Source organism: Uloborus diversus, unplaced genomic scaffold (assembly GCF_026930045.1).
Source record: "Uloborus diversus isolate 005 unplaced genomic scaffold, Udiv.v.3.1 scaffold_538, whole genome shotgun sequence".
Classification (NCBI taxonomy): Eukaryota; Metazoa; Arthropoda; class Arachnida; order Araneae; family Uloboridae; genus Uloborus; species Uloborus diversus.
The window spans coordinates 14,060-27,134 of NW_026558723.1; the positions used below are offsets into that span (position 1 = coordinate 14,060).

Genomic DNA, 13,075 nt, shown 5'->3' on the forward strand with positions numbered 1-13,075 from the left:
TCGTTTAGATAGTATTGTGCATTTTCTTTATTCAATTTCAATTACTCTCTAAGCAATTAAAGATGCAAGCGCCCAAATAGAATCGGCAAACGGTAAGATTTTTACCTACAATTTCAATTTAAGATTCCGATTAGTACATTTTTGCGTTAACGCAAAACGTTTACGCCATTACGTTCACGCCAACGCTGACGTAGCAGTTCCGAATGAAATAAAAGTTGCTGAAAACTGTGATCAAAAACTAATTACTAATGTCAAAATAATGCATAACTAAAAGAAAAACTGTTCAATCTCTGCACCTGGAAAAAAATTATGATGAAAACACATTACTTAAAATGCATGTCGAGTGCCAAACTATAGATAATGTTGCCATCTAGCAACCATGCTGCCAAAGTTTTCGCCAAGCCTTCCACCAGTCACATGATGTATCCATGAACCAATTTTTTCATCAGCAAGTCTGGGAAAGCTCGATCTACTCTTATTATTAGTCTATGGACAAAACTGATTTGACGAAAGAAGAATACGAGCGACAGGAGGGTGGAAGCAACTTACACGCCATTGGCGAAGTCGCCCATGACCGTCCTGGATGACGTGAACAGGTAGGTGGTGAGGAGGGCGAAGGGGAGCTGCATGGACATGAGGGCGTTCAGGAAGTCGTTCATCCCGCTCACGTGGTTCACGTCCTGGTAGAGCGCCATGGAGATGGTGGGCAGGATGGCCATGGTCCTCGTCAGAAGGACTCGCTTCCAGCGCACCCACTTGATGTGGAGGAATCCCTGCGGGGTAGAAAGAGAGCCTCTTGTAGCGTTTCTTAACCCTTCATGACCCGCGGACGGGTAAAAGTTTGCGAAAATGTGTTTACGGACTGATGATTTTTTTTAAATGAAGGAAATCCTTGGCAGATGTTAAAGAACTCTTACTTTAGCTAGTTGTGAAATTTTTATTGTGGTTAGAGCCTGGAGCATATGCACTATGTAATACGCACGCATATAGAGGAGTTTTATGAGACACTAGTGGTACCCGCACGGCTTTTCCCGTAATAGAAAAATTAAAAGGTCTTTTGATTCGCCTGTATATTTACAAATAATGCATGGTGAATTTTCTCGCCAATTGGCTTGTACCCATGTTACGGTTCCACGTTATGATGATTTCGTATCTCGCCAATTGGCTTGTGCCCATGTTACGGTTCCACGTTATGATGATTTCGTAATTTACTCGTCCGTCTTATGATAATTTTGTTCTTAAAATTGGAATAGAAAAAGAACCACATCGAATTTTGGAAAAATCGCTTCGAGGTGCACACCCTCATGCTACAAACTAACTTTGTGCCAAATTTTATGAAAATCGGCCGAACGGTCTACACGTTATGCGCGTCACAGAGATCCTGACAGACAGAGAAACTTTCAGCTTTATTATTAGTAATAATAATAATAACAATAATAATAAAGAAAAGATAAAGATTCCCCATGGACATTAAGAACTCTAATATTTAGAACTCTATCTTTTACGCGAGCAGTAATATCCCGCAAACTAAAGTGACGTATGTGTCAATCCAAACAGCTTTGACGAATGTGTGCGCTCTATCATTTTTAATTTTTTTTTTTTTTTTTTTTTTTGGACTCATATCCCTAAAAGCTACATATGAAGAATGTTTAAAACCACTTTTATATTTTTTCTTCAACTGGACCTTTGATTTTTTAGAGGTCATCAAAAGTGGTTTTCGAAGTAAAAAAATGGAATTTTTAGACTTTTGCATTTTGACCAAGATCTATTTAAATTACATTTATCTTGCAGTTAATTTTACGCTTTGAGGTTAAAGTGCATAAGAGGATAGTCTTACGTGCTGTAATTTAATAATTAAAAATAATGGCAACAGGTTAAAGTTCAAGGTCAAATGTAAAAACTTTACTCATTTCAAAGGGGGGGGGAACTCGCGTAGGGGACGGAACCACAAAATTAAATATGGTAAAAACTAATCACAGGAACCAAGCTAATAAGAATATGTAACTGTTGCTGTGTATTTGTTTACCCTTTATAGATTGCAGCCCTGAAAAATCGGAAAAATGACAAAAAGGACCTCCGAATGAAACCTTCTTATTGGTTGCAGAAGGCTTCTATCGGAGGGTTCGGGTGTATGACAGCAGTGTTGCCAGATGGTCAAATCCAGATTTCCCCAATTTCCTCTCAACTTTTCCCCAAAAAGCGATGTTTTCTATCAAAATTCCCCAAAATACAAAAATTATTTTTCCACTAATATTTTTATCAAATGAATCGACTTTCTCTGATATTTTTGCCTCTTAAAAATTTTTTTTCCCCCATATAGCGAAATTTTTTAATAAAATCCCCCAACTTTTTTTTCCCCATTTTTTTTTTTTTTTTGTCTTTATCTTTATATTTTTTATCTTTACTAATAATAAAGCTGAAAGTCTCTCTCTCTCTGTCAGGATCTCTGTGACGCGCATAGCACCTAGACAGTTCGACTGATTTTCATGAAATTTGGCAAAGAATCAGTTTGTAGCATGGGGGTGTGCACCTTTAAGCGATTTTTCAAAAATTCGATTTTGTTCTTTTTCTATTCCAGTTTTAAGAACATTTTCCCGACGAAATTATCATAAGATGGACGACTAAACTACCAAGTTATAATGTGGAACCGTAACGTGGGCAAGCCAATTGGTGAGAAATTCATCATGTATTATTTCTAAATATACAGGGTTTCCAAAATACCTTTTAATTTTCTACTACGGGCAAAGCCGTGCGGGTGCCACTAGTCATAAATACAAGCGCCTGACCGAGAGATAGGAAATAGCCAAATATTTATTTTCTACTCGCATTTACTACTCTGCTTCGCAAATCACAATTTTTTCCCCCAGGTTCTCCCCAAGAAAAAATTTTTTCCCCAAAGAATTCCCCTCAAAACCCATTTCCCCAAAATTTCCCCAGAGAGCACCAGATTTCCCCAAAATGGGGAAATTTCCCCCAATCTGGCAACACTGTATGACAGAGGTTCGAATCGGATGGGGAATAAGGCAGTTGGGGATTTTCATGCGTTAAGCAATGTGCTAAGTGCTGGGGAAGAGCATTAAGATATACGTTATGATTATTGCAGGGGAAAAAAAAAGAAAAAAGAGTCCTTACCTCCATGACGAATTGTCCGGTGTACGTCCCGGACATGGTCGAGCTCTGTCCGGCTGCTAAAAGCCCGATTGCCCATATGTACATGCACGCTGGTCCGAACTGACAACCGAGGTAGATACCCTGCAGAAAACAACCACGATAAAAACGATGCGTGAAATTTTTGTTCTAAAAACTAGGATTAATAACATTTGCACTATTATTTTTTTTTTTTGAACAATCACGATTGCTTATTGCTTTCATTTGACTGTTTTTGGCGTTCCTATGATTTTATTTTCCCCCCGCCACCCTCTGCAGCATCACCGTCGGCCGGCTCCTCACGATGCTGCTCCTATAGCCGAAAAACCGTCTCCAGGTTGCGTCCATAACCTACACACACACACGCCATACACACAACTACACACACACACGCATACACACAACTACACACACACACACAAACACATACACACACATACACCTACACACATACACAAGCATATACACGCATACATACAGACACCTACACATACACACAACTACCCCACACATTCATGCCTGCACACAGACACAAACACATATGCCTACACACACATACACATATCCCCCCACACACCACATTCATATACATAACTACCCACACACTTATGCCAACACACAGACACAAACAAACATGCCTACACACATACACATACCCCCCGCACGCACACACCACACAAACACACACATACACCTACACACACATACACACAACTACCCACACATTCATGCCTGCACACAGACACAAACACATATGCCTACACACATATACACATACCTCGCCCCCCCCCGCACACAAACACACATACCCCCACACAAACACACACGCCTACACACACACACACACACACCTGATTGCGAAAAATACATAATTTGAATTCAAGATGACAAAATTCAAATTATTTTTTTTTAAATTTAATTTCTTTAAGGTGATTTTTTGGAGCAATCACGGATCCCTTTTAATCCTCACTTGACCATAGTTGATGTTCCTTTGATTTTTCAGATTACCATCACGACGAGAATAAGCCTAGCTCGTTGCTTTTAATATTTATTTAGAGAGACTAATTTCTGACGTCATGGTTGCAAATCGTCTGCGGTTTGCGTTCATTCATTTTTTTTCAAGGCTTAACCCAAGCAGATTCTTCATTAAAAAACGGATTCTTTTTGCGTAAAATTACGTTTTTTTGGAGGAGAAACACCTATACCGATGAACTCAAGAAGCAAAACTTCATCGAAATGCAAAATTTCCAGATTACTAATTTCCTATCATTTAAGATTGCTAAGTAATAACAATACCATGACGGTACATGCTGTAAACATGATCTTTATGATGAGTGTATGGGCCCAAATTGGTCATAATATCCACACCTCTATTACCACCTCTTAACTACCACTTCCTTTTTAATGGTAATAATTTACCTCGCATTACCTAATCTAGAAATTCCTATTCCTATTCAGAGTCACAACTGACTACAACTGCATTTATGTCGAGGACTGCATACTAAGTGCCTTGCCTCCATTATTTTTATGTACCAATAGATGGCAGCACCATCTCCGGATCGAACAGTTGATGAGAATTTAGAACTAGTCCAGGAGCTAATGGCTACCTGGTGCTAGCACCCCCAGAGGTATCGTTTCACTTGGAGGACATTGAGACCACGAGCATATTTAACTTCGCCCAGTCCCCTTTAATGACGACGGTGGGTCTTCGACCATCGAGGTTCGAACCCAGGACCCTCCGGCACTGAATCCGACACTCTACCGATCGGGCTACCACGGCCCCTAATCTAGAAATAATCACAGATTATATAATAGACGGGTTCGAATTTTTCTACTTTTCCACTACGTTCCATTTGTAGAAACAAAAAACTTAGCGAGTAGTGTCCTATCGCTAGTCGTGGTTGCGTAAAACTTATAATTTGAATTCAAGACGTGAAAGTTCAAATGAATGCCAAGGGCGGGATACCGAATCTGTTTTTTTTTCCTTTGTTCTTAGTTAATAAGTAACAGATGAGTGACAGTGTTACTGAGAGTGTGAATAACAATTTAAACTTGTCGGAAAGCATTCCCATCCAAAATGGAATATTTTACTGCCCATATAGTTAACACTTTGTTATGCAATTAAAGTTATGCCATTGTAATTAGTTATTATGTGGCCTGATGGTACGACACTGAAAATAAATATGCATTGGTATATGGCAGTAAAAAATGTTTAATTGATGTATGTCATGATTTTTTTTTAATTGAGTCTGAAGCGAAATTCGATTTTGAAAAATGTCCAACATCGTTCAAAACTAGCATTTGGTATGTGGCAGTAAAAGCATTTTAATTGATGTATGTCATGATTTCTTAAATATGATGAATAAGAATAAGAAATGAAGCACAGGATTCACAAAAAAATATGACATTGTTCAAAGTTCACAAAAATTCGATTTAATAGTGGACTGTAATGAATACATAAAAAGTAGTCGAAAACTTTGTACTGCATAGTGAATAAAATATGACAACGTATATAAAGTACAAATTCAAAATGAAAAAAGGTTAAAAAACCAGCAAACAGCTGTTTCGGCACTCTAAAATACAAGTGCCATCATCAGTGCAATTAAAAACGAAGACAGGTTCAACCCGACTAAAACACAGTCGAGGCGAACATTGGAATGAGAGACGAGTTGTAAAAGATATGAGAGCAGTACCGGAAACGATGACGTCAAGGTTACGTCAGAACTACAGAGGACAGTTGCACTCAGGAGAAAACGTCAGGGACAAAAAATAAATCAAATAACAGACTTCCAAACATTAGGAAAAGGGGGAGTGCTAGACAAATCATTGACGAATTAAATTAGCATTTTTCCATATGTAAAATGACTCCCAAAAAACTAAATCATGAATGGACGAACACTCGTGAATAACCTTTGGCGGAAGAAAAATAAAATTATGGCCACAAGACCAACAATGTTGAGCAATAGAGGAGCGTTTGAGATCCTGTTTTTTGACGTAGTTTTCGTGTTCTTTTATCCGGAATTAATTGTCTTCGTTTTTAATTGTACTGATGATGGCACTTGTATTTTAGAGTGCCGAAACAGCTGTTTGCTGGTTTTTTAACCTTTTTTCATTTTGAATTTGTACTTTATATACGTTGTCATATTTTATTCACTGTAATGAATGAATTCAGGAGAATTCGCACAAAGAAACTCAAAACACAACTCAAGAATAGTTTCACACTCGGACAAGAACAAAGCACCACTGAACTGGCATAAAGAATACAACACAGATAATTAGAATGTTGATCAAGGTCAAAGTACAGTCGAACCTCCATATATCGAACTTCTACATATCAAAATTTTCTATACATCGAAATCCCAGCAAATTTCCATGTTCATTATATAGAAAACCTGTTTCTATATATCGAAAAAATCTCTATATATCGAATTTTTTTCGAGACATTCGTAGATATTTTTTTTCCAATTTAGACTGTTTGTCTCATGAAAAATGAAGGTTAGGGGAGAAAATTATGTTCACTAAAGGTTGCTACGAAACTCATAAGGAATCTGGGGTTGAGGGATGTGTAGATAGGTCGTTGTTTCGTTCTGAAGTTCTTAAATTCCCTCACGTTTATTTCAAATCTTAGTTGTAACCGGTAACATTGTAAAATCAGTTTCAAGTTCTCCCTTTTGTCTGTTGATTAGCATTCCTAGTCATTTTAGCTGCAGTAAAAATCATTCAAAAATAAGGTAGATTGATTTTTTACTTTTCTTTCGATTACATTGTCAAAACGAAAATTCCCCTTATGTTGCGGATCAAGTTGAATTGAAGAATGAAGATGTATGTATGAAGGCGTAAAAATGTAATTTCTTTTATTTTTTTTAATTATTAACTTTTATTAAATCCGATGCTCGTATTAATTTGAAATTGGATTTCATACACGAAAATTAGTTTCAATTTTAATGTTTTAGGAGACTTTTTGGACAAAATAAGATCGTTTCTATATATCGAAATTTCTATATATCGAATTTTTTTTCCGATAATTTAGTACTTCGATATATGGAGGTCCGACTGCATTTTTCAGCTGTTACATAAAGAAAAATAGTCGAAATGGGCTCAGCACACCTCAAAACGTTCAAATCCGTCAAAATTCGAAATTCGAAAATTTGCACGAATCCAATACTTTCTTCTATATACATAGGCGGATTTAGGCTGCGAATTCTGGGGGTGAAGCAATTACATGGATCTAGTGGGACATGGGGGGGGGGGGGCTTTCTTTTGAAAATTTACCTCAAAAATGCTGGTTTTTAATTGGTTTCAGAGAACATTTTATAGCAGTTTACTGAAATGATGTGTAAGAACTTGAAACAGTTTTAATGATTTTTAATAAAGTATATAACAATAGCAATGTTTTTTTCTTTTTTCTTTTTTGACTTGATTAGCCATGGTTATTTCAATGTACAAGAAATTGTACTGATTGTACTTTGTACTCATAAATATTCAGTTCCAGAGTATACAATTATTCAATAAAACAGCATTGAATACTAAATAATTTAAGAAATGTGTTCATTTATCTTTTTTTTTTCAAATGGATAAAAATACTCTTCTTCTTTATACGTTGCAAAATTTCTCTCGCACTGGCGAAGTTTGGTGACACACGCAGGTTACACAATAAACTGCTTATTATTGTTTTTTTTTTTTTTTTTTTTTTTGAGTTTCAAGCAAATTAACTTGGATTGTAGATTAGAGAAAAGTTATTTTCTAAATTGTGTGTCCGGATGAAAAATTATTAATTTTAATTATATTCAATATCCAAACAAAATTGTTAGGGGTGCGACGCACCCCCTGGCACCCCCGTAAATCCGCCTATGTCTATATATTAGATATAGAAGAAAGTAAAAATCAGGGAATTTGTAGTGATGTCAGAGGTGGTATATTCACTGCATAACTCGGTTTTAGTAGATCACTGTTTTAATACACATATTTACGCGTTCACTCTTCTTCCTCTGATTGCCAGTGCTCTTTCTCAGTTAGCCTAGTGGGAGTTCAAGTGGTTGCGCAATTGGTGTTTCCATAGTTGCGCAATTGGGATTTCTCCTTTTGCATGAACCGATCTGATGAATTTATGGGTTTCCTACAGAGTATCCTCCCAGTGACTGAGGGTTGTTAACCCCCCCCCCCCAAAAGGGGAAGAATAAAGAAAATGACGCTATTCTACTCCCCCCCCCACGCCTGATTTATCATTTTATATGAATATAATTACCGTAAATTCACTGATTTTTCTTTATGTGACAGCTTAAAAATACTTTGACCTTGATCAACATTCTAATTAATTGTGTTGTATTCTTTATGCCAGTTCAGTGGTGCTTTGTTTTTTTCCGAGTGTGAAACTATTCTTGAGTTGTGTTTTGAGTTTCTTTGTGCCAATTCTCTTGAATTCATTCATTCATTACAGTCCACTATTAAATCGAATTTTTGTGAACTTTGAACAATGTCATATTTTTTTGTGGATTCTGTGCTTCATTTATTATTTTTATTCATCATATTTAAGGAATCATGACATACATCAATTAAAATGCTTTTACTGCCACATACCAAATGCTAGTTTTGAACGATGTTGGACATTCTTTAAAATCGAATTTTGCTTTAGACTCAATTAAAAAAAAAATCACGACATACATCAATTAAACTTTTTTTACTGCAATATACCAAATGCTAGTCTTGAACGATGTTGGACATTTTTGAAAATCGAATTTCGCTTTAGGGTTCATTCACTGGTCGGTCTACCCCGGATGAACTTCAACTATTTGGCGCTACTTACCCCTCTGTAAATGTCACCATCCACTGTGTCGTTGTTATCCTAAAATATAAAGAGATAGTCTTTAAGATTAAGGTATGTGCATGATACAACAGATACACACTCATTTCAGATGCGTTTTTCTCATGCAAAATTTGCAACCACAAGATATTACTTACTTTGAATATGTCTGTAACGTTTATATCTGCTTGACGACACTTTTCCATCTGAAATGAAAGATTGAGTATCTTTACTTCATGACTGAAGACTAATACTTAACGTTAAATCCCGGTTATCACCAAATTTGCCATTTCAACTGCGCTTGCGCGCGGACTTAGCTGTTTCAAGATTTCGTGTTGCTTGTTTCTATTTAAGCTGAGCGAGAGTCCCACCAAATTAATGAATGCGATTAGAATATTTTCACAGCGACTTCGTGATATACTATATGAAACTACGGATATGAATAACTGATAATCTTAAGAGAAAAATGACGCTTCAATATTTATTAGTTTGGAAATATTTATTTAACATAAATGTGAAACACGTTGTGTACTACAAAAATGATTGGAATATGAGTACAGAAATCCGTCTTTTGCGGATATTTTATGTTAGGCTTAAACAACTTAGTACTATTATACATTTTTATTTAGGTTGAGGGTTCGGCTTTGTATTAGAAGTGATGCTGAAATTCTAGTACGCTCTTCTGAGGTTAAAAATTTGGTCCTGAAAAAGGACAGACGATTCAGACACCGAATCCATTAATAATTAAGACGCAAAATTCAATCTTTACCGAGGCCTAAAAACTAAATCAGAAAAAACTTTGTGATTTCTAATTTTTAACTTTTGCCATCTCATATTTATTACCAAATTTAAAATGTTTGTAATTAATTTAGCAAGAGTTTTGAAATCAGCTAAGTCCACGCGCAAGCGCAGTTGAAATGGCAAATTTGTGATAACCGGGATTTAACGTCGAGTGAAGACTAATTATGACGCAAAGTATTGTCCGTTTTTCACGAGAATTCGCTTTGCCACGCCGCACAGTGGGGCGAAAACGCCAAAAAGCGCTTAAAAATGTTTTTAAATCTCTCTCGCTTGTTATAATGAATTTTTCTCGATTTGTTTGATCTTAATATCCAAAGTTCGCAGGTTTACGCAACTAATTCCTTCTCAGGGTCTTTCTACAGACCATTTATGACTAATTAATATTAATTTCTAAGAGGACATAAGAGGACATTTTTTTGTAGAGTGTTTTGAAAAAAATAACCTTGAATTCAAAAGTTTTCGGTGCTGATCAAAACCGATTTTAGGTTTCATGATTTGATTACTCATTTTTTTCGTTCTATTACTATTGTTGAACACGAGAGAAATTATATATACCCGCTTTTAATAAGACAAACAAATTATAGACTGCTTAAAAGCAATTTTTGTAAATTCCCTCGCTCATGGTTCTTCCCCTTTCTAAAGGCTTCCTTCAACTTTGTAGTGGAAGAAGGGCTCGGGAAAACCCCAAAAATATAAATGACTAGCTGTACCCGACGCGCGTTGCTACGCCAACAAAAAAATACATCATTATACTGATTTTCATGACAATCAGTTGAACGGGGCAGAAGTTGCTACTCTGCAGTGCCACCTGGTGGCGAGTGGCTTCAAGGAGCATATTATGCACCTTCTCCGTGGAAAAATACATATATATAGCAATTTTCATAATAATCGGTCCAGGTATCAAGTGAAGCCGTGACTATACTCAAATTTTGTACTCACGCAGTTTGCAAGATCAATCCATCGCTAAAAATATCAAATAGGAAAAGTTTTAAATCCCCCCGTTGCATGAAAAGCCATAAAACAATAAAGAAAGAATTTATTTGTTCAAACTCAAGAAAAATGCTAACTTCTTATGAATGAGATCTTTCACGCGAATTCATTTCTGCAGCCGATCATTTTATTCGTATTTATCCAATGGATTGTGACTTAAATTGGAATAAAAAAGGAACTATCGATCGGATATTTTTCGAACTGGTCTATAAACATTTCCAGTACCAAAAATAACAAACAGTGAAAGTTTCAGCCAAATCTGCCGGGTAGTTTTTGAGTTCATGGATGACAGACAGACAAACATTCATTTTTATATATATAGATATAGAATTAAATAAAACAATAACATCAGCACTGTTTGCAAGTAAAAAAGGCATAAGTAGCCTTACCACTTCTCTGTTCGTTTTGCCGCTCATGCCCGCCGCGAAGACTGAAACGACGAAGATGTTGATGATGAGAGAGATAAAGAGAGCGATGGCGGATTCGATGAAGTAGTAGCGGTTGGCATCTTTCACATCCTCCTTGCATTTGCGGTCGATTTTCCGGGACTGGAAAGAAGAAGAAGAAAAACTTCCATTTCTTTCCAACAAATTCAAGTTTTTGGAAATCAAAGATTACCTCCAGATGATTACTTCATGCTTCTGAAAGTTATAATTTTGCTTGAATTTTTAGTCTATCTTTCCAAATTTTTTTTTATTCATGTTAAATGTCATACGAAAAACGCTAATGAATTGCAATATCTTAAAAGTCTTACGAATGTACTTGAAGACATTATCAAAAAATGAATAATCTATGCCTAGGGTTCCCAAAACGGGTGGCCGCGGTACTCCGGGGTAATACGAAATGTCAATGGTAACGAATCTTGGATGTTTTTAAAGTGCAGTGGTTTCTTATAAATCTCACCCAGTTTCAGATAGTTAACTTGAAAAGAAAGTAACAAAAGAGAGCTTAGACGTGTTCCGATTTATGAAGAGTCTTTTAAAAAGGATTTATTTGAATAAGGAAACAACGAGGGGAAACCCAGTTATAACATACTTCATGATTTTTCGTGCAAAATCATACAAGTATGCAAAAATGTACATCCATGTCTGCACCAGTATAATAATAATAAAATAATAATTAAAAAAAATAATTTGAATTTTGACATCTTGAATTCAAATTATGTTTTTCGCAATCACGACTGTGTGTATGTAGACGTGTGTGTGTGTGTTTGTGTGTGGGGGTATGTGTTTGTGTGTACGGGTTATGTGTATGTGTGTGTAGGCATGTGTGTTTGTGTCTGTGGGGGGGGATATGTGTATGTGTGTGTAGGCATATGTGTTTGTATCTGTGTGCAGGCATGAATGTGTGGGTAGTTGTGTGTGTATGTTTTTGTGTGTGTATGTGTTTGTGTGTGTATGTGTTTGTGTGTGTGTGTATGTAGCTGTGTATGTATGCGCGTGTGTGTAGGACATGGATGCAACCTGGAGACGACTTTCGCTATAGGAGCAGCATCGTGAGGAGCCCGTCGACGGTGATGGTGCGTAGGGTGGCGGTGGGAAAAATCAAAGGAACGTCAAAAACAGTCAAGTGAGAACAATAAGCAATCGTGATTGCTCAAAAAAGAACGTCGTATATTATTGAGAGAAATAACAGGTAGCCATGAGAAAATTATCGTTCTTCAAATTCTCGTTCTCAATCTTTCTATGACTTGGAAAAGTTTTGGATCCCCTAATCTTAGCAGCAAGAAATATACGCAATTGTAATCGTACAAACAAAAGATACTGTTTAGAAACTGATATTTAAAAAAAAATTATTCACAATTCTTTTGTTGGGAACAGAAGTGAAGAGAGTTACCAGTGAATGATAATTGTGACGCACGAGAAATCGTCAGAACACTGTAAAAAATTAAATTGAAATTAGTTGGAGTTTGAAAAAGGTGCTGTAATGCCTAGATATTTTTGGCTCTGTAGTTTTCTTGTAGTTTTAGCGAAATAAATGTCTTTTTATGAAGAAAAGATGATCTTATTGGATTCCAGCACCCCGCATTGATTAATGCAATCCTGACAAAGTAATTCATCGTTAGAATTTCAGTTTGTATTCAACACTTTAATTAAAGTAATTAAATTGGGACTCTGCAGTTTTTAGAGACGTTTTTGCAAAAAACTTACTTTCACCAGTGAAGAATGCAGGTATAGGTTGTGAGGTGTTATCATCGCACCGACCGTTCCCACTGCCTGCAGCAGGATCCTGCTGGTGCAGGCCGCACATCCGGGCACGAATAAACCCTTGACGACTTCCACCTGGTCGGCTTCCACGACGCCATACTGAAAACGAACAGCCGTGTTATTAAAATTG

The 13,075-nt window shown here is 36.5% G+C and overlaps 1 pseudogene; it reads right to left on the reverse strand.

The window, feature by feature from the left end:
• Positions 1-545: 545 nt before the first annotated feature.
• The window catches only part of LOC129233577 (natural resistance-associated macrophage protein 2-like), a 62,737-nt pseudogene continuing 50,207 nt past the window's right edge, over positions 546-13,075 (reverse strand).